General features: G+C 32.4%; 1 protein-coding gene across 2 annotated transcripts in view; it reads left to right on the forward strand.

Annotated features, from left to right (window-relative positions):
- Positions 1–20,519: 20,519 nt before the first annotated feature.
- LOC142973220 (neuropeptide FF receptor 1-like) overlaps positions 20,520–26,877 on the forward strand; it is a 185,048-nt gene continuing 178,690 nt past the window's right edge. For both annotated transcript variants that reach the window (XM_076114855.1, XM_076114856.1), the window contains exon 1: positions 20,520–20,825. The gene's annotated coding sequence lies outside the window, so the exon portion shown is untranslated. The remainder of the gene's footprint in view (positions 20,826–26,877) is intronic.

The raw sequence follows: 26,877 nt of genomic DNA on the forward strand, positions 1-26,877 counted from the left end.
GTCAGCGCGCATCGAATGATGTTAGATTTTTTTTTAAATTGTCCAATCTTGAACGAACTTAATATCTACCTATTTATGTATTCAGTACACATGTAGGAAGTATTTCAAAGATAATAATCAGTTTTTTATCTCTCCTGGAAACATGTCAAATTTAACTTGCGCGGTATTGTTACCTAAGCGACGATATGTATGAAAGACTTCAGCTGAGATTTTCAACGAGATTCTAGGTCCAAGGTTCCGTAGTTATAGTTTGATAGTATAGAATTTGTTTGACCTCATATTACTAGTAAAGGGTAACTTATGCATAGTTTAAGCGTGATTAATGACCGCTTAGACTATATGACTATTGTTATGCCTAACTGTTGAAGGATTTTACTAGAGTTTAGCATAGAAATTGCTGAAGACAGGTCTTAAACTATTTCCATGCTAGGTCAAATTTAAGATATTTAGACGGTAAAAAAACAACCCATACGCCATGATGGCTTTCAAGGCGCAGTGATTTAAGTAGTCGCCACACAATTATCAGTGCGTCTAGAGGTTGTAAGTTCGATTCCCTTCCGGAATAAAAATTGTACGATCCACATATAATTGTTTAGAAAACTAAAAAGGGTTTAAAATAGGAAACTTTGAATGCGAGCGAAGATGCGTGGGTTAGCTATTTTAATATAATTAAGTAAAGAGTTTTGATAAGTTTATATAGTAGTGAAGGTGGCTAGATTACTAGACTATTTTTCAAAAGTAACTTAACTTTTTTTAAATTCAAAAGTCCAATCTGAATAAATGTAATATTGAAACTATCTATAAAGTTATCTATTTATGCTTATCTATCTATGAAGTTCTGAAAAAGACAAGTAGTTTTGGATTAATATTTTACCGACGGGTCCCTAAATTCTCAGTCGATTTACTTACAAGCGTACGTCTCAAAATCGTATATTGAATTAAACATGATATTCAGTACTTCATCTCTACAATTCGTGAAGCGACGGAGAAGCGAAGTATAGAAAAAACCTCGTAAACTTTTCAAGAAGTATTTCAAATTTTTAAGTATCTTTTTTTTCTAGAAAATGTTCGTATATTTTGTTAACTTCTTAGTCCATTAAAGAATGGAAGAAATTAGCAGCTGTTGTTTGATTTCGGAATGTTTTTATATAATATTTCATATACCTAATATAACGATAGTTGACAAGTTTTGTAATATTGTTTTGTAAGTGGTTTCTGCTTATCTCTATGGGAAAAAGCGTGATTTTGTGTATGTATGTATGATATAGTTTTCAGAACTTTTTTTAACGAAGAAAACGTAATAATAGAAAATAAATAAATGCGTTCATATTTTTTCCTTCTTAATGTTTGCCCATCGTGCTACTCAAATGTGTAAGTGTTAAGTTTTAAACATAAAATAATGTAAATTAGAACCTAACCTTAAAAACCAAATATCTTAAAGAACTTTCTGGAATCAATCAAGAGAGCTCCAATAACCCATTGAATGGTATTAGATCCTCGAGTGAACTACGGTCTTCATTAATTATTCTCGGCGCTCTCAAAACTCGCTGATGTTGACGCCACGAGGGCTCTTCATATCTACATTATAAATTATTGAGTGTTGAAATATGTCTGGACTGTGGATTAGTATAGGTACGTGTTAGTGTGAGATGATGGGTGTTATAATAAAATAAAATAATATAATAAAATAAATATATAATGATATAAAGCTAAAGAGTTTGTGTGCTTGCTTGAACGCGCTGATCTCAGGAACTACTAGTTCGAATAGAAACAATATGTTTGTGATAACTAGTTCGAGAAAGCTAAGGGCTGCGTGGACGACTATTATAAGAGGCATTGAAAGTTTGACCTCTAACTAAAACCCCTAGTTGACTTTACTAATTAGCAAACTACTTAGGAAGATGATTTAGAGGGACTAAGTATGTGCGCAAAACACAGGTACACTCTATTCTGTTTTTATATTCCGACACGACATGATCGGTGAGAGGTCAGACGCAAGACCAACGGCTTTACGTGCACACTGTAATATTTTTTAAATTTCTATAACAGACCTACCACGCAGAAATGAAATTAAGAAAATTTTTACAACTTCAGAAAACTGAGAATTCGATTTCGCTCTAACACAACCTGCGTCTGATTTAATTTGAAATAAACAAGCAAAGCTAAATAATTAGACAGTTTGTTAATGAGTTTTACTAACCCACTGCTAAATATAGTACTCCTATTTTTCACTTAATCCCTTTGACCTTGTTCTAAAAAACGGGCAAAATATTTTTATTTTCTTAGAATTTCAACCGTTTTCATCTAAATTCAGTACAGATTACAATCTGGACCTGACACTGACATACTGATAAAAGGAACGTTCGGCTTTTGTTCTTTACACCAAAACATTTTTGTTTTCAATCACACGAAGGCTAAATTAGATGAGGAAGACAAGGATGGAAGATACGCAAATGAAAAAATCTGATCAATGTTCTACGCGAGTTCCAATTGTGAGTAAATGTATTGAGGATATTGAGTGTGTGTGACAAATTCGATAAGAGTTCATGAATTGATTTGATATTCCGCGTATTACGTTCAAGATTACATCATTTTTTTTTATTTTGCAGAAAAATCATAATTTGAGGCTTCTATTTAGAGCTTTTACTATAATTTGTTACGTGTGTTCACGGATTTCAAGGCGTGTATGAGGTGAGTAAAAGAAAGATAAATATCGTACTCACAGTATATTACGATATATTACTCTTCTTCTAACACATTGAAGAAAATAGACACAGTGTAGGAATAAGGCACAGAAAGTTAAGCACAGAAAACAGTGAAGAGAACAGTTTATGCAATTAATTAATATAAGCGAGGGTAGCGGTACACTACGGTGCATGCAACAAGCGTGCGCTTCGCGTCGAACAGTAAGATATTGACTGAGGACATTGCTCGTGCGCATCCTTCGCTCCGCCCTAAGAACAACGGCAGCCGTCACCAGATCCTACTATGATTCGCAAAAACTAAATTTAGACAAATATTGTCGGTGTTGGTTTATGACATTTTCCTATTCTATATTGACATGGAGTGGCAGTATCAGATAAGCATACTTATATTCTTGTACCATAGTTCGACCAACATTTTATTACGGATAGAATTGTGATGAGAAACAAACGAAATTTTAACGAATATTCGTTTTCGTTGACTATAATTTTACCAGCTGGCACTGGTGTTAATAATGTTTAAATAAATATTGTTATAATTGTTTTAGTACTGTATTCGTGTTAAGCTTTGTAAATCATTATTATAAGGCAAGTTGCCTCATACTGACCTAACAATGAAACACTAAAACCGGTCAATTTACAATGCTCTATTTAAATGATGCTATCTATACACATACATAATCTAAAGGGGTATACAGAAACCAAAGAACGTCACTTGGTATAATCCTTACAAATTTCCATTGCCTTACTCACATCCATACATCTTGTCATACATAAGTAAACCCTATTTTTCTTCTTATTACAAACTATGAGACCCTGAAGCAAGAAAAAGACCAGAAAACTTCATTCATACTTTTGTTTGCTACTAAATAAATGACAGAAGTAGGTATAACAATGAAAACCTAAAAATAACCCGACGGTAAAGCACGAGACGTGTCTATTTTTTGTTTTATTACACTCGTAAAGTGACATTCGTCTGAGCACTACTGACGTCAGATAAAAGTGCCAAATGCACCGCTTTGTTTACTCTATTTAACCGACTTTTATAAAAGGAGAAAGTTATGAAGTCGTCTGTATGTTTTTTAGTGTTTGTAACCTCATTACTTTTTACTAGGTGGAGTGCGGTGAGGAGCTCGTGGCTAAGTAAGTAATAGCCAAACAGATCGATCTCTCAGGTTAAGCTACTCACGCCGAGGTTGATCAATGAATATGGTTGACCGTATAATACATACAGAGTTACTTTGTTTCGGAAGGTGCTTTAAATTGTGGGTCCTAGCTGTCATTTTCAAAGATCTTTGACAATCGTTATACCGGTCTTTTCGAGGAGTATCGTGTTATAGCCCAGGTAATTGGGTTGTGGAGGTCCGATAGGCGGCCGCTTCGTGTAAAATACAGGTATTCAGGTGCATCCTGTGAGACTGGAAGCCGACTACAGCATAGTAGGAAGAAAGATTAGGCTGGTCTAGATAATGATGATTTTTACTGGATAGACTATTTTGACTACAGTTAGCGTTTGAGAATAAACAATTTAGTTCTTAATCCAAAAATAGCCCAACTAGGGCCAAATATAACAAAAACCTTTACTATTGAAGTCATGACCACAAACCGTTTGAGATTTGATCTAAACGATCATGAAAGTACTGTCCATTAGAATAAATAGACCACTGTTTAGAACCGCGCTAATCTATACAATGTAAATGACCATTAAATTGTAGCTCTTTATCCATTTGGACTTGGAAAATACAAAAGATTTAAATTAATTTAGCCAACAGTATAAAATCCGAAAACTATGGAAATGGAAATATGTGAAATATGTTGTAAAGAGTATATTAAAATTTGTGAAAACCAAAGGTATGTTCGGTCCCGAGCTTTCAACTATCTTAATTCTAAATTTCACCAAAACGGGCTCGAGAGTGTTTTGTCGTAAAAGCGTAACGACCACAATGTTTTATTTTATTATGTTAAGTGAAAAGCGAATTTTTGAATTGTCGTTAATGTAATAGTATCCTTCATCATTTGCTACCAAATACAGTTTAAATACCAAACAAAACGATCATTTTCCTTATCTTACAAATGTGGTAAAATCCGGGAATATTGAAAGAAATGAAGGAGTTTCGTATCAGTGGTCGCCAATGATTGTGGGTCGTTGAATCAAGGATGAAAGGATGGATGAAAGGACAGATGAAAGGATGAATGAAATGGGTTGAAATAAAAATGATTTATTTATCATATTTGGACAGATGTGAAATTGATGCTTCGTTGAATTTGTAGGGAATGCAGCTGGGCGATTGGAAGTTGTATATGGATTTCCTGCTATTGTTATTATGTTATTGTTATGAGAAGATTTTTCTTGAGATATAAACAATTAGTATAATCGCTAGGTGGAATATTTAATTGGAGTTTCATTTCATTCATTGTGACACTTTGAAAATTAAGGAACTTTATTTATATGGCTATATCTTTATTATCTGGCGATCAATCTACGAAACATTTCAGTGCCTTAAGACCATACTCTAAAGCAGAAAGAAGGACTAGTTTAGTATAAATTGTTTGATCTTTTATGATATGAAACTCTGCTTACCCGTATCTGAAAAATGCGTTATTTTATGTATGCATGTGTGGTATATAATCTTAATGTGCTTCGTAAATAGTTTCATAGCGTAAAAAACAATTCAACATTTAATCCGAAAATGTTTATTTTAACAATAAATCTTTGAACTCTTCAATCAGCATTATTATACCATTTTAGTGTAAAGGAATGTTTATAAATGTGACACGTTTGTTCCATTTATTTTATTATCTACTTCGTATGAACATAAAACAAATCGTTTGAATATTTGCTCTCGAGATATAAAGAATTTTCTTTGATGCAACTCTTTTAGATTTTATGAGGCTTTTGTTTTTTTATTAGTTTAACTATTGACAGAAACACATTTGGAACTCATGTATAAGGTGAGAAAAATAAGTAGAGAGAAAGTTTCAGGTTCGGTTTTCTGCCAAAATTAATGTAACTGAGTGTTGACGTCACATAGTTATAATTATAGTGCTCAATTTATTAATCAAAACTAATATTATTAAGAAGCAAAATATAATTTTAAATGTATAATATATCTCATAATTAACATTTCAAAAACATTGCAACTCTTGTTTGGTGAAAAAAATATAATTGGGAGACGTTTACAGAACAAGTAAAGCTCCTTACAAGTAAAATTATTTATAACTAGAGGGCAGACTTCGTCTTGGTATATTACTTAGATCCCGTTTATTACATTTCCGTGGGCATTTTGATCCCATCGAACCTATACGAACCTTGTCCCGACAGTTACAAACATAAAAAAAAGAATTATAAAATTTAGTTTAGTTGTTCAAAAGGCACGTACATACATTTCGGTGATTCATTTTTATTTATATAAAGATTACTTACACAACATCATAAAATATTAGCCCGCAAGCTAATTCGCGGGTAGAAAATAGTAAATAAGTAATAAACATAGCATGTACACAATTACAAAGACTGTCAGACTTAATGACTTCTAAGTCTGAGCTAATATGTGTTCAGACTATTGCAATATGTGGAGCCTTCAAGCGGTATCGTAGGTTAACCACCTAATCACACTGTTTATAGTACACATCTAAGAGTATTTGAGACTAATATTGTACTTCTATTTTAAACAGAAAATGTAGAGAGTTCGTGTATTAAGTTAAAGTTACAGCTGAACATAGGTTATAATTAATTACTGTGTAAAAAGATATTAGCTGAGCCCAAGCAAGCTAGCAAAAGGTATCATAATATTATTTTAGCAATTAGCCGTAGCGGTTCCGTACCCAAGGATATAACGGGAACCCCATAAACTTTGCTTTCTATCTGTCGGTCTGTCATCGGCGTGTATCTCATGAACCGTGAGAGTTAGTTTTTATGAACTCTGATACGGAACCCTTCGTGCCCCCCCCCCCCCCACTCGGACTTTGCCGTTTTTTTTTATCTTCAGCTCACAGGTAAATGGAAATTGGGTGAACACAACAGCACTTTGCCTGACCCGGAAATCAAACTAAAAACCTCGCGATAAACAGTCGTATACTCTACCTCTGAGATCAAAATACTAAATTCCAATATAGTTCAACGTAAACTAGGTGTATTCAGTATCTGTATCAATCGTAAACTATCAATGACTAGCTAAATGAACTATTGAGCAGCGATTAGTTGACGGATCCAAAGCCGCTTGTACTGAAACTATATTGGTATTGGTAATAATCCTTATGAATGACTAGACGCCGCCGCGCCGCCCGCGACTTCGCCTGCGTGGAAACCCTTCCCGTGTAAATCCCGATCGCTTGGGAACTCCGAGATAAGTGGCCTATGTATTATTCTGGGTCTTCAGCTACCTATATACCAAATTTCATCGTAATCGGTTCAGTAGTATTTGCGTGAAAGAGTAACTAACATCCATACATTCTCATAAACTTTCGCATTTATAATATTAGTAGCATAGTAGAATTCATTAATAGAGCAATAAATCTAGAATACATCAAGGACACATTTGTCTGTCTCGTGGCTAAGCAATAATAGTTGCACGGATCAATCTCTCAGGTTAAGCTGAGCTTGCTGAGGTTGATCAGTGGATGGGTGACCGACTTTCTTTTTAATTTGGAAGGCTCGGTAAATTGATAAAGACCAGGCTGATGTCTTTAGTGATAAATGTATTGCAATACTGATATCATGCTACGATTTCCAGATTGGACAAATTTAAATAAAATTACTATTGGTCTTTTCCAATAAATATTTCTACGTGGTAAACTAACTCAAGACTCCATCATCTGCTGGCGCGATAATTCGTCAAATTAATGCCAGTGGATACATAATAATATTATTTTACTTCTACATAAAAACTTAGCATTTCAATAGAAAAGTGAATTTAAATCAGTAATGCAAAATCTTGTTCCACGATCACGTTCAAACGACACCCCGTTCTCATTGTTATGAAGTTCACTCCAAGGCCACAGGTTCTATAGAATGCATTATTGGAAACACGTTATACGAACATAATGGTATAATATACGTAGATATTATTATAAAGTACTGAAGATAACGCATTTGTATGTAAAACTGATCTAGTGTGTTAAAACGTGTGGTGCATTGAATAGCTGTTAACACATTTTAAAATCTTGCATATAACACACTAACGTCTGCCTAGCGATTTTATCCGTGTATAAAGAATCATATTATGTGTTAATCCAGGGTATAAACTATCTGTGTACTAAATTTCATCCAAATCCGTTCAGTAGATTTTTCGTGAGAGTGACAAATATAAATTTAAATATCCGTTAAAAACTCGCATTTATAATTATACTGAACGAGCTAACCCGCGCAACTTCGCTTGCGTCGCATTAGATAATTTTTTTCCCGTTTTTGTAACAATTTTACTGATACTCTGCTTCTATTGGTCGTAGCGTGATGATATATAGCCTATGGCCTTCCTCGATAAATGGGCTATCAAACACTGAAAGAATTTTTCAAAACGGACCAGTACTTCGTGAGATTAGCTCGTTCAAACAAACTCTTCAGCTTTATAATATTAGTATAGATGAAATTAATTCTTACGAGTTTGTCTCTAATTCGTGTCTATGACAAAAAAAATATAGGTTTCTAAAATAGAGAAAGAAAATGTCGAAGATAAATTATTAAAGTACTAATTTTGTATAAGCTGTGTAGGTGGCAGGAAAATATTTAATATTTATAGTTTTTATATCAGTCTTTGAAATATCTAGAACAATAGACAATTAGCTACGTTAAAGAATCACCTTAAATCTTAGATTATCTACAGCTAATTATTATCTCAAAAGGAGCCCTGATTTCTTCTACATATAAAGCAAATTTTCCCTTTTATAAAACATAGTTCGATTTATTAGTTTCTCTTTGTAGATATATTCAAGACACAAAACTTACCTAAAAAGTACCTAATTAGGTTTCAATAGTCACTTTTTGCTGTCATCATCGACTTATAATCTATACTAAAATTATAAAGCTGAAGAGTTTGTTTGTTTATTTGTTTGAACGCGCTAATCTCAAGAACTACTGGTCTGGACTGGTGGACCAATAGGAGCAGAGTACCAGTAAAAAATGTTACAAAAACGGGGAAAATTATGATTCTCTTATGTGACGCAAGCGAAGTTGCGCGGGTCAGCTAGTACAAACATAAAATCACGCCTTTTCCTTTATGGGTGGGCAGAGACCAAAGAACTATTTTCTGACTTTCCATTAAATCTAGCTTTGATGTAAAGAAGTCCCAATACTTCTTAGCCATTTAAATTCCCTACTTGCTTGTATACGTCACGTACTAACCGGAGTGGTATTTAGTATATTTTTAGCAACGGATATACAGTATTGGACAGAGTAGTCACGCGTAAACGTATCTAATGATTGATATGTGAAGCTATTTAAAAGATTTTTACCATACATTAGGATAATAGTTGTTAATAGTTGTTGTATTACTTAAATGTGTATGCTAAAAGATGATAACTGCTTCTGTTTTCCGAGTGGAAGGTTTTGCGATGTCTCACGTTCGATTATAGAGTCAGTTAACAGACTACCGAACACCGAAATTTTGTGTGAAAATCGGACCAGCACCAGGGTTCCTAGCGCATATTGAATGCCAAACTCTCAATACTCTATAGTAATGACTGTAAAGCAATGATTCCGATGAAGAACCTAAATGTTTATTTTTGGATTACTAGCTGACTCGCGCAACTTCGCTGGCGTCACATAAGAAAATGGTTCAAAATTTTTCCCGTTTTTGTAACATTTTTTACTGGTACTCTGCTCCTATTGGTCGCAACGTGATAATATATAGCCTATAGCCTTCCTCGATAAAAGGGCTATCTATCACTGAAAGAATTTTTCAAATCGGACTCGTAGTTCCTGAGATTAGCTCGTTCAAACAAACAAACAAGCAAACAAACAAACTCTTCAGCTTTATAATATTAGTATAGATTAGTATAGATTTTTTTTATTTGACATAAACATATTTTGGATTGGCAACTTAAGCGAACTTAAAGTCAACCAAACCTTTAGCATTAGTTTTGACACGTTTGCCTACCAATAGGGTAGAAAACAAGGTACTTTTGACTCGTCGACCAATATTATTGGCCAAGCCGTTCGACGAAATAAAGCTAATAATAAAGGAGATGCAATAGTAACAATATCTAATAATAAATATGAGATGCAGTACACAATTTTATACAAATTGTATTCTTTCTTAGCTTCCGAATTCCGGTTGTCAAACAATTCTTAGTCAAAGAACTCTCGTGCAGTTAGTACGCGCGTGTGAGCATGTGTTTCAGATCGTCAATTGTACCTAGAAAAAGATATAACGAGCTTCTTTATTTTATTTGATGTTAAAATTGCTATTTTTACGTTACCTTTAACTTGTCCTTAGACTCTTGAACACGCGTTTGTGAGCATAGTTGAAGCTCCAAGATTAAACATAAAGTGCTACTTTCAGTCCCACTGCTGGGCAAAGGTCTTCTGCCTAACGAAGGAGGGGTTAAGCCTTGAGTTCGGCATGTTGGCCAACAAGTGGATTGGGGATTTTATGTTGCACGCCGTCAAACATTTGTTAAACAATTTTCAGGCACGCAGGTTTAATTTAATTAATAATGATGTTTTCCTTCACCGTTAAATATAGTGATTAGTGAATTATCTTTAATACACACATAAGGCATTTTATTTTTCAAAAATCACTCCCTAAGAGGATGAAATTGGGGAAAAACCTGTGTACGCGAGCGGAGCCGAGTGGTTCAGCTAGTTATTATAAATGGGCACTTCCTACTGAGTAACAAAACTGTTATTGTTTTACAATCTGGTTTGAAGAATCCGTTGACTGACGAATGAGTCATAACTTTAATATGGTATAGTAGCTGTGAAACAACGGCATTGTTATTGTAGTACAGATTTTTAAGAACATCAAAAGGTTAAATATATTTTTTCGTTAAATAATTTCAAATGAATAACGCCAATTCTCGCAAAAAACTTAAACTTGGTGAAGAAGATATTGGTTCAAATGTCTAATTCTGAGAGATTTCAAGCTTAAATAAACTTGGATCAGTAAAAAAGTTTAAAAAATAGTCCTCACGAAATAGACTAGAAACCCTGTAGCGCGATTCTCTGCATTCGGTTTGACATTAAAAATGTACTGCCAAAATATTTGCTACGGCGGCCGCTGATGAGATTTTTCTAAATTTTTTTTCGGCAGCTAGCTGGTTGTCGTTAGCTAATAGTGGTAGAAAATTGCTGTACAGTTTTTAATACAACATTTCTCGACAGGTACGAGGTTACGACAAACAGAAAATTGTCCTTGTTTTTTAATTTGACTGTTGTAGTGGAACGTAACAACAACTACCGAAAGAAAATAGGAACAAAAAGTCTAAAAATATGTATTTACAGTCAAACATTACCCTTCAAAAACATCAGTTTCTTCAAAACAAACCTAATGTACCAAATTAAATTTTAATAAATAACGCTCGTTCGCATCTCTTAACAAATTTATAGTAACGTACATAGCGTTCAGTGTATGTTTACGCAATAAATTCAATCGTTTTAACTGTAATGTACGCACTTTTAGCTTTATGAGTCTTAACTACTTTAAATTTGCGATCTTACGATTTGAAATCTTCAAGTGATTTTACTAAATTTGTTTTTGTTGAGGTGTATTTTAACTCTCGCGTTAATGATACGTATTGGTTATTTTAAATACTGTTTTCGTATGCCTATGACGTTAAGAATAGTTTTAGGAACAGCTGAGTTAACCATGGTTTATACACTAATTACGCACGTAGGTATTCATGTTTTAAAGTTATCTGTGCAGAAATTACACGTTGTTTTTTTTTCTGGACTTTAGGCCAAACCCTTTCCTCGTTCGGGAAGAGAATCTTGCTCTACGGTTGTACAGTTATGTATCAAAATGTAATAAAATATGTTTATACTAGTAGTAATAAACCTGGTTCGTAAAACAGTTTAAATTCAAGTGTATTTCTACACAAGTGCCTAAATTATTGTTTTTTTCCAATTTTATAATTTGGCATAGATTTTATATTCTTCAAATAACTAAAGTATTTTAAGACTCTGCAATAATTTGAAAAACTAATACTGTTCATAAAAAGTCGACAGTTGCATTAAAATTTGATAAAGCTTTTATTTTATTTTTGATAACTTGCTCATTGACTTATTCTCAGTTAAGTACATCTAAGATCAGTGTCTACTTAACAAAATAAATTGAAAAAACCTTTTTGAAATCCCTACTAATATCATAAAAGCAAAAGTAACTCTGTCTATCTGTCTGTTTGCCTGTTTGCTTCTCTGCCTGCTCTTTCTATGAGTAAACCGCAAAACCGATGTAGATAGAAATATTTCACTTACATTCTCTGAAACTTAGAAGGGACAATTTTAATTTTAACTTAGAAGGGATAATTTTTATCCCGTAAACCTCACAGGAACTTTGAGTTTAAAAGAGAGCCTTGTACGCAAGATTCGCAGCCGTCGGAGGTTAAAAAAAATCAGAATTTAGAGCAGCTGATGGTAGCATGTCTGATTCGTCTACTTTTGATAATACGCAACAGTATTCATTGCAATCTAGATAAATGTCAATCTCTACTAAGTTCTCAAAACTGTAATATATTATAGTCCACGAGGACGAAGGCGCGGGCAGGAGCTTGTCATGAACAAAAGCATATTCTTTCAAATGCACGTTCAAATTATGTATGAGAGCATTTGTCTTGAATACCACTAGAATTCAAATGTTCTAGGCTTTTACGAGCGAATAACTTTATTTTTAATAGTCGAGTGGTTAGAATGTTAATGGTATGGCAATTCAATGAATGCATTTATTTTTTAAAGATCATCTGATTTCAATAAATTTGCAGAGATGCGTAAATATAACTTCGGTGGTTTTGTTTTTATTTATATTTATTGCTACTACAAAATCTACAATGATAACAATATAAAACGTTATTTGTAGATCACAAAAAGTGGTTTGAAAATTGGAACCTCCTGGTCTAATAATATAAAAATACTTCACGGATGCTGACAAAATCTCTCTCTGTCTCTCTCCTCACAAATGCTTAAGAGTATATGGGCGAACCTTTCCTCTGCAGGACATTGAAATATATATATATATATATATATATATATATATATATATATATATATATATATATATATCAATCATCTGGCTTGATCATTTACTAATTACTATTTGACCTACAACTGAAACAAAGCTGAACCGTTAATCTAACCCAGGGCTCTCTTGTCAACATGACGTCACAGTATGAAGTTGTACGAACTAGTAATAATGTTTATATTAAAACAGTTTATCTGTACGTCTGGGTAATGTCGTTGTATATCAACTCGTCTCAGCACGTAGGATGGGCGTTACGTGTTTATTCATTTATTTATTTTGCTGGTGTTGGTAATCAGGTGATTTTTAGATTGCGTGTTTAGTATTTTCATATATATTTATCGAGTAGTTACATAACTACTATATAAACATACATATATTTATATAGTAATTTTAGGCTTTGAGTCAACCACGCGGGCCAAGTGCAGAATGCCGAGCAGTGGGACAATCACGGATAAAAGAAAAAAACTTGTGAATATTTTTATTGAATGATTCTTTTTTCTACACGCAAGAATACGCTGCTTACGTTTACAATGTTAGACACGTTTTTAAGATTTGAGTCGTCGTCGAACCTTTTACTTTGTAGATAAGATTACCTAATTGATATATTTTCAGAGAATCTACCGCAAGAGCGACCAAGGTTAAAACTCATATAAAAGAAAGTACTATCGAATAGATAAACTACTGCTAAATGTACTCAGAAACCGGGGGTAAGACACACAGACTTTAAGATTTACAATATTAGCATAGATTCTATGTAAACTCTTATATAAACAATAATATCAATAATGACTGATTAATCATCAGATCTCAGACGATGCGTGTGATTGAAGCAATCCCTAAATTACACATTAGTTTATAATATACTACAGTCAGATTAGCGGGTAAGCGCTCAATAGACCTTCGTTGAATACATCAATCATTGTTGTAGATTAGACATCATTATTGATAATAATTATGTGATAATATGTCCTATTTATGAATTGAGAAATTACAGATCGAAGGCCTTTGTGGGTCGAGTGGTGGGTTTGTGGGTTCGATTCTACGGTCGAGTCAAGTGTTGCTAATTTTGTAGATGTCTATCCAAGTATGTAGGATCCTAGGGGCTTATAAACTCATTATTATTTTACATCAAGTGATTATTGATTGCACGCGTATTTTATTAACCTTTGCGTATTCTTTTGAGTATTTGACACATAATAAAGTCGAAAAATATCTGGTAGTAAAATATAGCCGAGGTCTGCCTAAGTAAATTAACAAAAACCTTTTCAATTGATCTACTTGTTAAACAAAATTTTTCAAAAATATAACTGAAACCAACAGAATACAAATCATAATATTTACAAATAACTACATAGCCAGTCAGCTGTAACTTAATAAACTTATTTGAAATACTTGCAATACCAAATTAGACAGCCACTGAGCAGAAACTATTCGTCTGATGTATGTAAATTTGATCGACCATCCCTTGAGCATTAGAGGGTTGGGGTCGATCAAAAATGCCGAGGGAAAGTTCGGAAAATTTGCATATTGATGCTAGTAATATTCTTGGAATTATCTTGGTGATGCATTGGTAGAATAAGTTGATGATGTTGAACTTTGAATTATAATTAAACAGATTAGTAATTTAATCACTAATTAGTAGTCAGTTTAGATAGTTTTTATGAATCGCATAGAGGCCCCTGATTACCCAAGAGTACAAAATATGGCATATGACCTGTTCTTAAAACCACCAAATATGGGGATTCGTTTATGAGTGGTATTCGTTCGGAATAAAAATTCACTGTGATAATTAACTGATACCAGTGGACGCAGTGGTATTAGTTTTTTGGTATTAAATAGGAATAGGTCCAAATATGGACGTATTACGTAGATATTGGTCAAGCAGTTTGGAGAAGTTAAACCACAAACATTATGACATGAGATTTTTATTTATTGAATATTGCATTAAGTGATTGAACACACCATTTAATTAAGTTTTCTGAATGCAATTATAATTATAGCTTTAATTACTTTTTTCGGCGTGTGAAAACAACGGTCTACGAGTATATAAGTGAATTACCTACCACATAAACTTTTCCATTTTTAAGATTTTCAAATATACCTAGAACTATATTAGCATATTTTTTGTGTTAAGCGTTAACTAAATGCAAATTAAAATATCAATTGACTTTTGATTGTCTGTCAAAAACAGTGGGAAAAGTGTTTTGTTAGTAGTTTCTTAATTAAAATAGATTTCTTAACTGAATAGGCATAACATCAGTTTACTAGATTCTACTTATAACAGATAGCTTCGAGAAAGATAGACTCACAGACTTTGTTAATAATACGTATGCATGTTCGTGATAATACTTGGAAAACATGTGTGCAAAAAAAGGCTCAAAATTTCCAATGATATTTATCCAGGGGGGTTCATCAGCCATTAAACCGTCTGTATAATAAAGAACACTAAAATCCGTTCATTCTTGTTTCCTTCAAATCTTAGGTATCAAACATCCACACACTTTTTTTCATTTACAGTGTATACTGTACAGAACTGTAAGGTTACTTTGAAAAGGACAAATCATTTACAATAGTTTTTCACCCTCTCGCTTCATTTACAGTGTATAGTGTATAGAACTGTAAGGTAACTAAGAAAATAAATCACCATTTACTATAGTGTGTGATCCTCTCGCGTCACATTACTACGTAATAAAATAACCTTAAAATCACCATAAAAATCTTGACCTTTGATAGATAAATCTCTTGCACCATAACACGTTAATCTGTGTAACATTGTCTCGTAAATACAATATGTGATAATAAAACGTAAGGACGTAAGGATGACGCAGAACAATCGTGGTCTTCATCACCATAAAGTCAACGTGATATGTGTGGAGTATGTCACGTGACGGTATAGACGGGGAGAGAATTGTTTCGCGATTTGTTAAAGAAAATGTATAAATATAAAAATTTGAAAATATTGATAATGGGGTACCCGTTTTGTAAGTCGTTATTGCACTGAAAGTTAGATCAAGTTAAAGATAAAGGCTCGAGGCCGAAGACAGAAATCGTTTTTATGGGAAAATCGAACTTAGGACTTTATTGCTGTGATTATGGCCTGGCTACTACGTTATCGCCTTTACAAGAGGAGTCATTGAAAATATTTAAAAAACGAAGTTTAGAAATCAATGAACAACGTACATACATACATATATTTGTGGTTTAGTAAGAACACTGTACTGTTAAACATATATCTACTCTAGTCTCTACAATCGAAATACCAATAAAACAATTTTCACAACGACAAAGACAAAAGTAAACACAACATATTTCTATTAAGTAAATTATAGGCCACACAGTCAGTACTACACATCACAAGTTAATTCATATTCAACGCAAGATCTTCATTCATACCTCTAAGCTCTCAATCGCTTTGTTAAAGAAGCCTTCATCTACATATTACTCATACATTCACTCATTCAACCTCATTCACAACTTGGCATTCAGTTTATAGTCGAGTTTTTTTAAGAAAATGTCTTAGATTTTAATTTTTTGCGATATTTTATTCCAAACGTTTTTATAATACAAATGGTTTTGTGCCGAATTAGATATTCTGATTTTAATTCATTTCCAAATATAATATAGTTATGTAATTGTTTAATATCCATTTAACGTAGTGTAAATTTTTATGTATTGAAAAAACATGGTATAAAAAGTAATAATATGTATATGTTTGGACATAATGACGAAAAACCAAGAAGCAACAAGACTTAGATAGTTATTTATGAAATAAAAATGTAAAATTTAATTTCTACATAATAATACGTCATAAGGTACTTGAAATTAAAATGGAAATAGAATGCATTTCGTTTAATGTCAGTCACTTTTGAAGATAGCCAGAAATAAGCAGAGAAATATGATAAAAGAAGTGGAAATAGTATTCATAACAATCAAATTCTAACATATAAAGTTCATGAACTCGTACAATAACACAAAATTAACTCAAATTTAAAGTTTCACTACTCGATAAAACTTCAAAGTAATTTAATTGAACAACACAAATAAAAGTAAATTGTAAAACTAATAGAAAGTGAGACATATTGTTGGGAAACTTTTGTAAACTTTACTGAAACTTTGTAAAATTGAATGTAAAGTAATTTTACACCGATATTGATATTTGATAAGTTTTATTTTAATGTAGTTCCAAACACTAATTGGTTATTCAATACTTTTGAATGAAATGTTTTGTGACCAATTTTACACCATCAACTTAGCAATGAATCCTGAAGTTATTCGTCGATAATTACTGGTTAAATATAAATAAATAAATTTAACCCATTAGTATCCTACTGTTGGGCAAAGGTCTTCTTTCAGAATGAGCGTCATGCATTCAGTCCACCACACTGGCCAAGTAAAAGTTCGGAAGTTTTCATGCCCCAAAAAAATGTTAAAGAACTTTTTAGGCGTGCGAGATTTCATGTTGTCTTATACCGTTAGAACAAGTGATTATTACTTATACTAATTTCAAAAATGTACTAGTGTGCCTCGGGTTTAAATCCTCAACCACGATCATGAATACATATTCTACTCAGCTATCACTACTATCATACGCAAATTAAAAGACCCTTAAAAACCCTGTTTTGAATGTCCACGTCTAGTTTTATACGTGGTACAATTTGTTAACTGCCGAATTCCTTCCAGACTGCCGTCGTTTTAAATGGTTTTGAACGACAGAAGGACATTTATTTTAGTACACAATAACGCTTTCCAATGTAGGCTCGAGTAACAAAACTATATTGTTTGATGCAAGGTTGTCTGCCAAACTACGTCAAATTTATTATTGAATAATTATTTTTATAAGTCTGTGTCGTAGAAGCAGAATAAGAAAATTATGGGGTATTTTGTATCAAAGTCGCGTTTGAAAAAATATTAACTTAGTACTTGTAGAAAACAACTAAAGTTACAATAACTTCAAATAATTAACAGTTTTTAAATCCATAATAATAAAAAATATAAAAAATACGGAAATTCACAAATTAAAGTTTTAATTCAAAATGTAGTACTGTCTACATATACCCATTTAGAGAGCTGCGCTGCTTTTACACTAGCAGGCCGCAGGTTCGATGCCCGCGTGAAACAATTACTTGTATAATCCGCGAGTAATCGTTTTAAGTTTGACTTTACTTTATGTCCGTATTTTGTATGTATCAAATACATTATTCTACAACGAGAGGAGCTCGCATAGTTAACAAGTGCCGAGCCGAGTGGATCTATCTCTGAGGTTAAGTTATGCTTGCCGAAGTTGTTCCGTGTATGGGTGACCATCTTACACTTATCAAGTTCTTCCGTGTTTCGGAAGGCACGTTAAATTGCGAGTCCCGGTTGGCATCTTCAAAGATACGATTATGGGAGCTGCCTAAAAGCCAAAAATATATAATATAATACATTTTTGTACCCGACTGTACAATATACACGAAACGTCTTCATCACGGCATTAATTTTGTTCGTGATCGAGTTGTAACTTGTTCAAATATAATGAAATATTAATTAGATACCGTTCCCTTGTAAATAATATATTGAATTAATTAAACGTACGATGAGATTTATTATATAATCATCTTTGGTTACGTGATTTATTTACTTATACGTTTATTTTGTAGCTTTGAGAATTTTCTGCGTATTTGGCGTTTATGTGAAAAGGTTTTTTTAGTATTTATTCACTTACTTCTCAACTTCTTGGCATTAAAAAATTTCACGTTAATAGGTAAGTAGGTATAGTGAGTGTGTCTGGTAAAAATATATTATTATTATTAAATTAGAATATATATCTCATTAAGTAACTAAAAAAATATACTGATACGAGAAATGAGCGACCCAGAGGTAGGTCTGGCTCTTCAGAGACTACAAAACTTTTGCGCACAGTTAGTTTATATTTTTAATTAAAACATATTATACTTATTATTTGACTCAATTTTTCTTCTTAACACTTAACGAGAAAGAAAGAAAGAAAGAGAAAGAAAATACGGACTTCAGAATTCAGTCATGTTTCTGGAAACAAATATTTATACCTCCGACGAAATTTTATAAATAAAAAAAAATTCATAAATCACTAATAACATTTTTTATATTAACTTTCACCCAAATATACAGTTATTCTATTATAACATTGTCGGTCCTACACAAACATTTGTGTACCATCAATTGATATCGCACAAAGGCCTACAGCCCTCATTTATACCTTAGCGTTCATTAATCGTTAATATTTCTATTGAATATCGATGAATTCTCTCCCATTGTGGGAAATGCCAGCGTGTATGTTGGTTTTTTATTAGAGGTTGTAGCTAAATGAGGGTAGTTGAGGGTAGTGAAATGTTTGATCGTGTGTTAAGTTTGTTATATAGTATTAATTTGTTAACCATTTTAGGAAAGTGAAGTCTTTGTGGTACGATTCTAAAAACTGAAATGTAAATAAATAATACGAATGATAAAATTATTTAATTAATTTTATTTTACTTTCATAGTCCTACTAATTATTTTAAAATATTATACCAATAGTCAGCTTGCAACCAGTGTAACATGCGCCGAAAAGTAAGAAATCCAATTTTATATTGTATAACAAAAACGTTTAAAGATTACGGACATATTCTCTATTTAAACATTTGTTAAAACAATCTATATTTTTAATATCATCAAAATTAATAATAATCAAAGATTAAAAGACAGTCACATTTAGATTTCATAATTATAACATTAAAAATGGTCAGTTCTGTTCCTGTTGCAAGTCACCCGATTGTTGTTCGATTCAATCTCATAATAACACACACATTTTAGCAAAGATATTACAGCATACATAAGCCACGTTGCCTTTGTCCGTCAAGTGTAAGCGTCGTACGCAGGTTTACGTTAAATCTCCGACCGTTACCGTCCATAGTTGCACACTTGCACTGTACAACTTAATCCCTTCGAGTACCGTAGTTACCTACGAGCCTAAGCTGAACGAGAATTGAGTAATTTTGGCTTTGATATCAAAATTGCACAATAATAAATGTATTCAAAATTTGTTAATTTAATTACAAATCTAGATTGTTATTAGGTACTTTAGTAATTATAAAACTAGTAGTTATTTTGCATTATTTTTTCTCTTTTTAAAGCTTTTATAACGCACGTGAAATAATTACGTTGAACGTGTTCGTTTTAAAATTTTATAAGACCTTGAGTTTACGATTGCAACATAAATCGTTAAATTTCCATTTCATGAAAGCAAAAAGTCCAAACTCGCTTATTCACGAATAATAATTATTACTATACATCTTATTCACGAATCTATCATTATTATTATAACATCACATAAACAAATATTTTAATCAAAATCACAAAAAACTACAAATGCTTACATATCTAAATCTAAATAACAAGAAGACGACGAGTGTCTTAAATATACACCTTTCTTCAACTCCCGCTGAAAACAAGCCCAATTTTATTCAAAAACAAGAACTAAAATTAAAAAGTAATACAAAACTCATCAAATCACATTCAAAATTTCAGCCCTAAAAAGACCATACATTTAAAATAACATCACTATTAAATCTGAACAAGTCACCCATAGATGAACAACATTATGATAAACAAGTTTCAGGGAAAGCTTTCAGTCGTACGCGAACTTTGCGTCAGGCTGCACGCACCGCGAGTGCTGATGACGTCACGAAAGTTTCACGAATGAAAGTAAAAGAGTTCGGAATTAAAAGTTCTTTTGTGTAGTGAACTTTGAAGGGTTAAGTGATTTAGAATTATTAAATAATTTTCAGAGTTTTTCGGATCTTTTTTTGACAGAAATAAATTAAATTGGAAAGTGTTGTATTTAGTGAAGTAAATTATTAGGTATAAAAGTGGTAAAGTTATTAAATTTAGGTTTTTTGTGATTAAGATTTAATTAAATTTATCAAAAAGGAGAAATATTAATATAAAAATCGAGGTATGTATGTATTTTTATTTTTTATTTTAACAATTATATGAAGGTCGTTTTGAGGTAATTATAACTTAAGTCCCCTCTTCAGATAAATTACATTAAAAATAAATAAAAAATGTATGAACATAAACTTCGCTTAATTAATAAAAAAAAACTGTTCCATTAATTCAGGTCCTAGTTATTATTATATTGTATGAAAAATTAGTTTTTATAATTTCAATATTTTGATTTAAATTATAATTTAAATATTTCAGAAACCTAAACACATAATAATAATATCTATACGTAATACGTATGTATAAAAATAATATTTATATATACAGAGATCAAGCTTCCATCAATAAAATTCAGACACATTCACCATATTTATTTTTTTATCAATTTTTATAGAACCGTCTACATCAATATCAAAACAAGCGCAATAGTAAATCTGTCTCAAAAAACAGTTTTCTTTCGAAAATTAAATGTACGTAACATCTTTAATGGCTGTCAGTGTTGCCAAATGCAACCATTTGTTTAAAACAATTAAACAGTTAGAGATTTATTGATTCCGATTCACGTCATGTGAATACATTAACGCGGCTGGAATGTGAAATTAATATTGGTTGTACAGTCAAGTGTAGAACAATTGCTAACGTAGAAAAATCTTGTAAGAATGTCTTTTAAAACAATAAGTGCTATCGTCTTTTTATTGATTTAATGAAAAAACATGTATTGTAAATATTATTGGATAAATAATAAAAAAAATATTTATCATTGTCCTTGCTGAAGGAAGCCTTTGAGAAAGAAAATTTTTTTCTGCCGTATTTTTCAAAAATAATCTTAAATAGTCATTTTTAAATATGCTGAGTATTTTAACAAGTATTTGTTGTCACGATTTACTTGTTGATTCTAGGGTTCAAAGTAAACTTAATTAAGATTTTTTTAATAATTTATATTTTTTTGCTATGTCCAAATTAATGTTGGCGACTGTACGCGATATAAACTAATGACAGAATTACTACGTCGTAGGTAGTGATTATTTGAAATAATTGAGCTACATTCAATTGTTATTGAAGTAATTTACAACTTTCTTTATCTCGTGACCACCCACGACCATAGTCACTGGCTAAAGCAAATTATTTTTATATTCAAAATTATCTTCTTGCGATTGAAAACTTCAAAATTTTAACTAACGGTTGTCGTTAAAGAGTCCAAAATAAAATAAAAAATCTACTACTTTCCGACTAAATTCAGACAGACAGACAGACGTAGGGAAATTATAAGAGTTCATTGTTTAATATGGAACCATAAAAAAGTTGCCCATGTTCTCTTCCTTCCTAGCATCACTTATCAGACTTGAGTAAGTATCCTTGACCGTCTATGGTCAGCATTAAATATAATCACAACCCAGTCACTCTAACGTCATAAAAAGACAAGGAAACAAACACACAAACATAATATGTTTTATCCATATATAAGTATGAATTAGGTCACAGATCTTAGCCTGTAATAGTACTTTTATCCCAATCTTTCATCTTGAAGGCTTTCACGCAATGCGTCTTATTTAAGATCATTCTCTCTCATATGAGTAAGTAATGTAATAAGTAATACGATACTGAAAGTGACGTTGTACGAATTTTATCCAATTTGATGATTTTATTGAGCGCAATATATTTTATTTTGTTCAGAACAACATTAAAGACGGAAGTCTTTTGTAAAAGGGAGTATAAAAATACATATATGCTACAATCAATTCTTAAATATTAAGTGTCAGATTCGGATACCTTTACAAGTTTTTAGTACCGTATTTAATTTTATAGATGCATATTTGGTTTATGGATGTTTTTTTTCCACATAAAATTAATTAATTTATAACACAGCAAACGTTGGCGGTCGTTCTATAAATGGGTAACCGCATAATGTCTGGGCGTCTCTGTGCTTCAAAAGGCACGTAAAAAGACTGTTGTTGTCTACTAAGATAACAGTCGTTAAGCCATGTCAAAGGCCTTTCGGGCGGCTTGAACAACTTTGACACTAGGTTGACCACTAACCATACAATAAGAAGAAAAAGAAGACTATTATTCGAAATTATTTTAGGCTAACTAAAAAGTTTTCCCAATTCCTACACTAACCACTTTTTACCTCCATTCTCCTAGGAATTAGTTGTATTTCTTGTTTGACATCTCAATATAGTTCATAGACATGGGTCTTTCCCTTGAGAAGGTAACCTTTAAGTATTCGTGCATTTTAGGAGACCACTCGACCTGTCAGATGTATATTGTTTGTTTAGTGAAGTGAATGATCGATTGACTTTGTGTCAGAAGTCAATTGTTTTGACATGGGGAAGGTATTTTTTGGACTTTTTACAAGGAAATGATATAGTTTGTGTTGATGATGTCATTAAGTGTATACCCCCGTTATTTTTTATATTAATATAAATGGGTTTATTGAAATTTGAAATAATGTGATAAAATTACCTCTCCTTGAGTTCAATTTTTTAATACATAGATAAAATGTTTTAACCTGTGCACTTAAGAACTTAATAAAGTATTAGTAAGTTACGTTCAGTAAAAAGCTACTATAATTTCAATTACTGTGGCAGTTACCTTCTTATTTAGTAAACCAAAAATCACATTGTTCTAACAGAAAACGACTATAAATTTAAACATTCTACCTACACTATTAAGATCCTTTACAACCAAACACCTCGTACTAACACCGCTCTACAAAAAAGCAATAAAACACAATCTCGTTCCTGTAAGTAAGTGCTGAAACAAAACCTCGTGAGAGCAATCTCTTAATCCGTGAGCATCTGTCCTCTGTATCAGACCAGACATGTTCTGTATCTAATGTAAGGCTTGCTACACACATGACACGATTCACACGGACGGATCGGTTTGTCGGATCGAACCCACTAAATCGGCTCCACAGACAAGGGGATGTGTATAATTTTGACATCCACAGACGAGAGGTTTTATTGCCACGGGTCGCGACAGTTATTCGCGACAGTTTAAAGTCGTTAATTGCTAAACACATTTTCGGTTCGTCACGTTCAGTTCGGCTATATTTATGTAACACAAAACTGACTCGAAGCAATTCTTGACTTCGAGTAATAAAGTACTTGATTACCAGTCAATTAAGTTAGTTTTTTACAAATTTTGGTTTAGATATGCGGTGTAGTGACGTCACGATTCTTTTAAAATTATTTACTAAACTAACTAACTACTAAAGTAAAATAACATAGCCTGAGCATTTAAATGAAGCTTTTACAAGTACTAATTTAATGACTATTGGTTAACCTTCGATTAAAACATCCAGGAGCAGCGATGTCAAGCATTTTTCCCGAACATTCATCTACACATATTCGGTTTTGTGGACGGCTAGGCCGATTAATGCTGAACCGAATATGTGTAGTGACCCTAACGTATTAAGTTAACAAACTGAGCTTGCCAATTATGTTATACTAGCATTTGCGGTCGCTTTGGCATATTCCATGTATTGTGCATCGTTTTCTTCGAATACCTTGTTGAAATATGAATTATGTCTAATTAAATCTAGGTCACTCCCACGTAATAGGTGTCTTGTTTTCGATAATAGAATGTCAAACGTGATGTGCATTATTTAATAAGTCGTATCTTAGTTTATGGAAGTGGAAAACGGAACTAAATTAAATTATGTTTAGTTGTATAATAGAATACTGACTGCATGCTGACTGCGCCGAAACGTTAGGCATTTTAAGGTAAAATGCGTGTTCGCGTTAATTCCCGTATTCTATTATACATTAAACATGCAACGCGAGAGTTTAAAAGTTATGATGTTTAGTTGTGTTAGTCTCTGTGTGTATTGATTATTGAGAAAATTGTTTCTCAATTAGTTTTTTATTTAAAATGAGTGGCCAGGAGCTTGTTGCCAGTTTTTCTCCTTGCTTTCTGAACTGGCAGTAAATCCACCTAATTTATTTTGACAGACTAGTATTTGATTTAAATTCATTACTGATTTCATTTCGATTTTGAGATGTCGAATTTTAGTGAGTATGAATTTATAAATGTACTAGCGGACCCGACAGACGTTGTCCTGTCTACACGTCTTTAATTTGTAAAAAATAATTAAAAGACATTGTCCAGCGGACAAAATTGTGAATCTAAACCATTCTCAGATCCCCTTGAACACACACAAAAATTTCATCAAAATCGGTCCAGTCGTTTAAGAGAAGTTCAGTGACATACACACTTACAGAAGAATTATATATATAAAGATTAGTATGACTCTAAAAATAGATGCTAAAGGCTGTTTGATAAATTAGTCTTTTAAGGAAGCTTCCTACTTAAGCAATAAGTTTTATCTTTAACATAAATCTGTTTCATTTTACCGTGAAGTTACAATAACAAACGCTAAGACGCCTGTAGGCGATCTAAAGTTTGACGAAAGTTAGTCGCACGAGAATAAATCACAGCTTTGTGACAACAACTTAGTATTCTTGTGACAATTGTAGAAGAACATTTGTATTGCGTCACTTAAAACAATGTTTAGAAATCATTATCATAATATTACAAAGTTCAAGTAAGGTGCTAACTTGAGAGTTCCGTACCTAAAAAGTAAAAACGGAACCGTCCGCTGTCTGTCCGTATGTCACCCTGTCACCAGGCTGTATCTCATAAACCGTAATACGAAGCTAAAATTTTCACAAATTATCTAGTTTTGTTGCCACTATAAAAACAAATACTAGAATTAAAGAAAAAAAAAGTGGTCCCCATACAATATCGTGTTTTTCGTATATTTTTAATTTCTGAAACGACTAAAAATAAGCTTAACATGGAGACAATTTAATAACAATACCCATCTATATTGTATATATTCAGGCCTTAGTATAAAAATCTTATAGAATGAATAGTTGTGAAGAAACAAAACAAAAGCGTCGTCTGAATGAACAACCTCGTTAAGTGCAACAGAATTGTGGCGACGAACCTCTTAATTCCATTCTAAAGTTTTAACGCAAAGTAACTTCGAATTATTTAAACTTGTCTTATTTCGGTCTTTGTTTCTGTAATGCTTTGTAATTCACTTAAGGATTATTTGGAGGATTATCTATCTATACTAATATTATAAAGCTGAAGAGTTTGTTTGTTTGATTGTTTGTTTGTTTGTTTGAACGCGCTAATCTCAGTAACTACTGGTCCGATTTGAAACATTCTTTCAGTGTTAGATAGCCCATTTATCGATGAAGGCTATAGGTTATATAACATCACGCTACGGCCATTAGGAGCGGAGAAGCAATGAAAAATTTTACAAAAACGGGGAAAACTATGCCGCATTCTCTTATATGTGACGCAAGCGAAGTTGCGCGGGTCAGCTAGTATTTAATACAGTTTAATGATAGTTAACGAATTACATGTGTCTAAGCCACGCTTTGGACCTTTCGAGATGACAAAGATGTACGAATGTGGCTAAAATTCTAATAGTCTGTATTTCGCTTTCTATATCCATATTCAGATTTCTCGTCAAACATAAACGTTTGGTTATAGTCACTACGCTTGTTAACTACACATACTCTGAAAAGCCCTTTTCGTTATTTACCGAGCAATGTACATATAACAGCAGAAAATTATAGGAACACATTTTGTTCCTGACGTCACATCGATGCGCGCGACATCTCAGCGAAACAGTCTTTGAAACCTCAACTCAAACTTTAAAGAAAACAAATAATACCAAAATACATCTAAACAACAAATATTTCCAAATTAATTAATTAGCTACACATTATGAAGAAGACGATATTCCGCAGACAGTGAAACAACAATATTGTTAAGTGCACCAAATACAGAAGAAAGCTCTCAATTTAATTCAAAAGTTCATCCAATAGGGAACAAACTCGCATTTTATACGAAACTTATTTGAAAGTTGTTTCATAAATATTTTGAATTGTTGGTGAATAATTTGTATAGGAGTGTGGTTTTGATGAAAAGAGTAACTTTGTAAATGGGTCTGTAAATAAAAAATATTTCAATTTGGATGTTCTACTCTATATTCTGTAGATGAATCCATCTATGAATTTTAATCTACAATCAGTCCGGGCTCA

The sequence above is a fragment of the Anticarsia gemmatalis genome, chromosome 5, assembly GCF_050436995.1.
Source record: "Anticarsia gemmatalis isolate Benzon Research Colony breed Stoneville strain chromosome 5, ilAntGemm2 primary, whole genome shotgun sequence".
Classification (NCBI taxonomy): Eukaryota; Metazoa; Arthropoda; class Insecta; order Lepidoptera; family Erebidae; genus Anticarsia; species Anticarsia gemmatalis.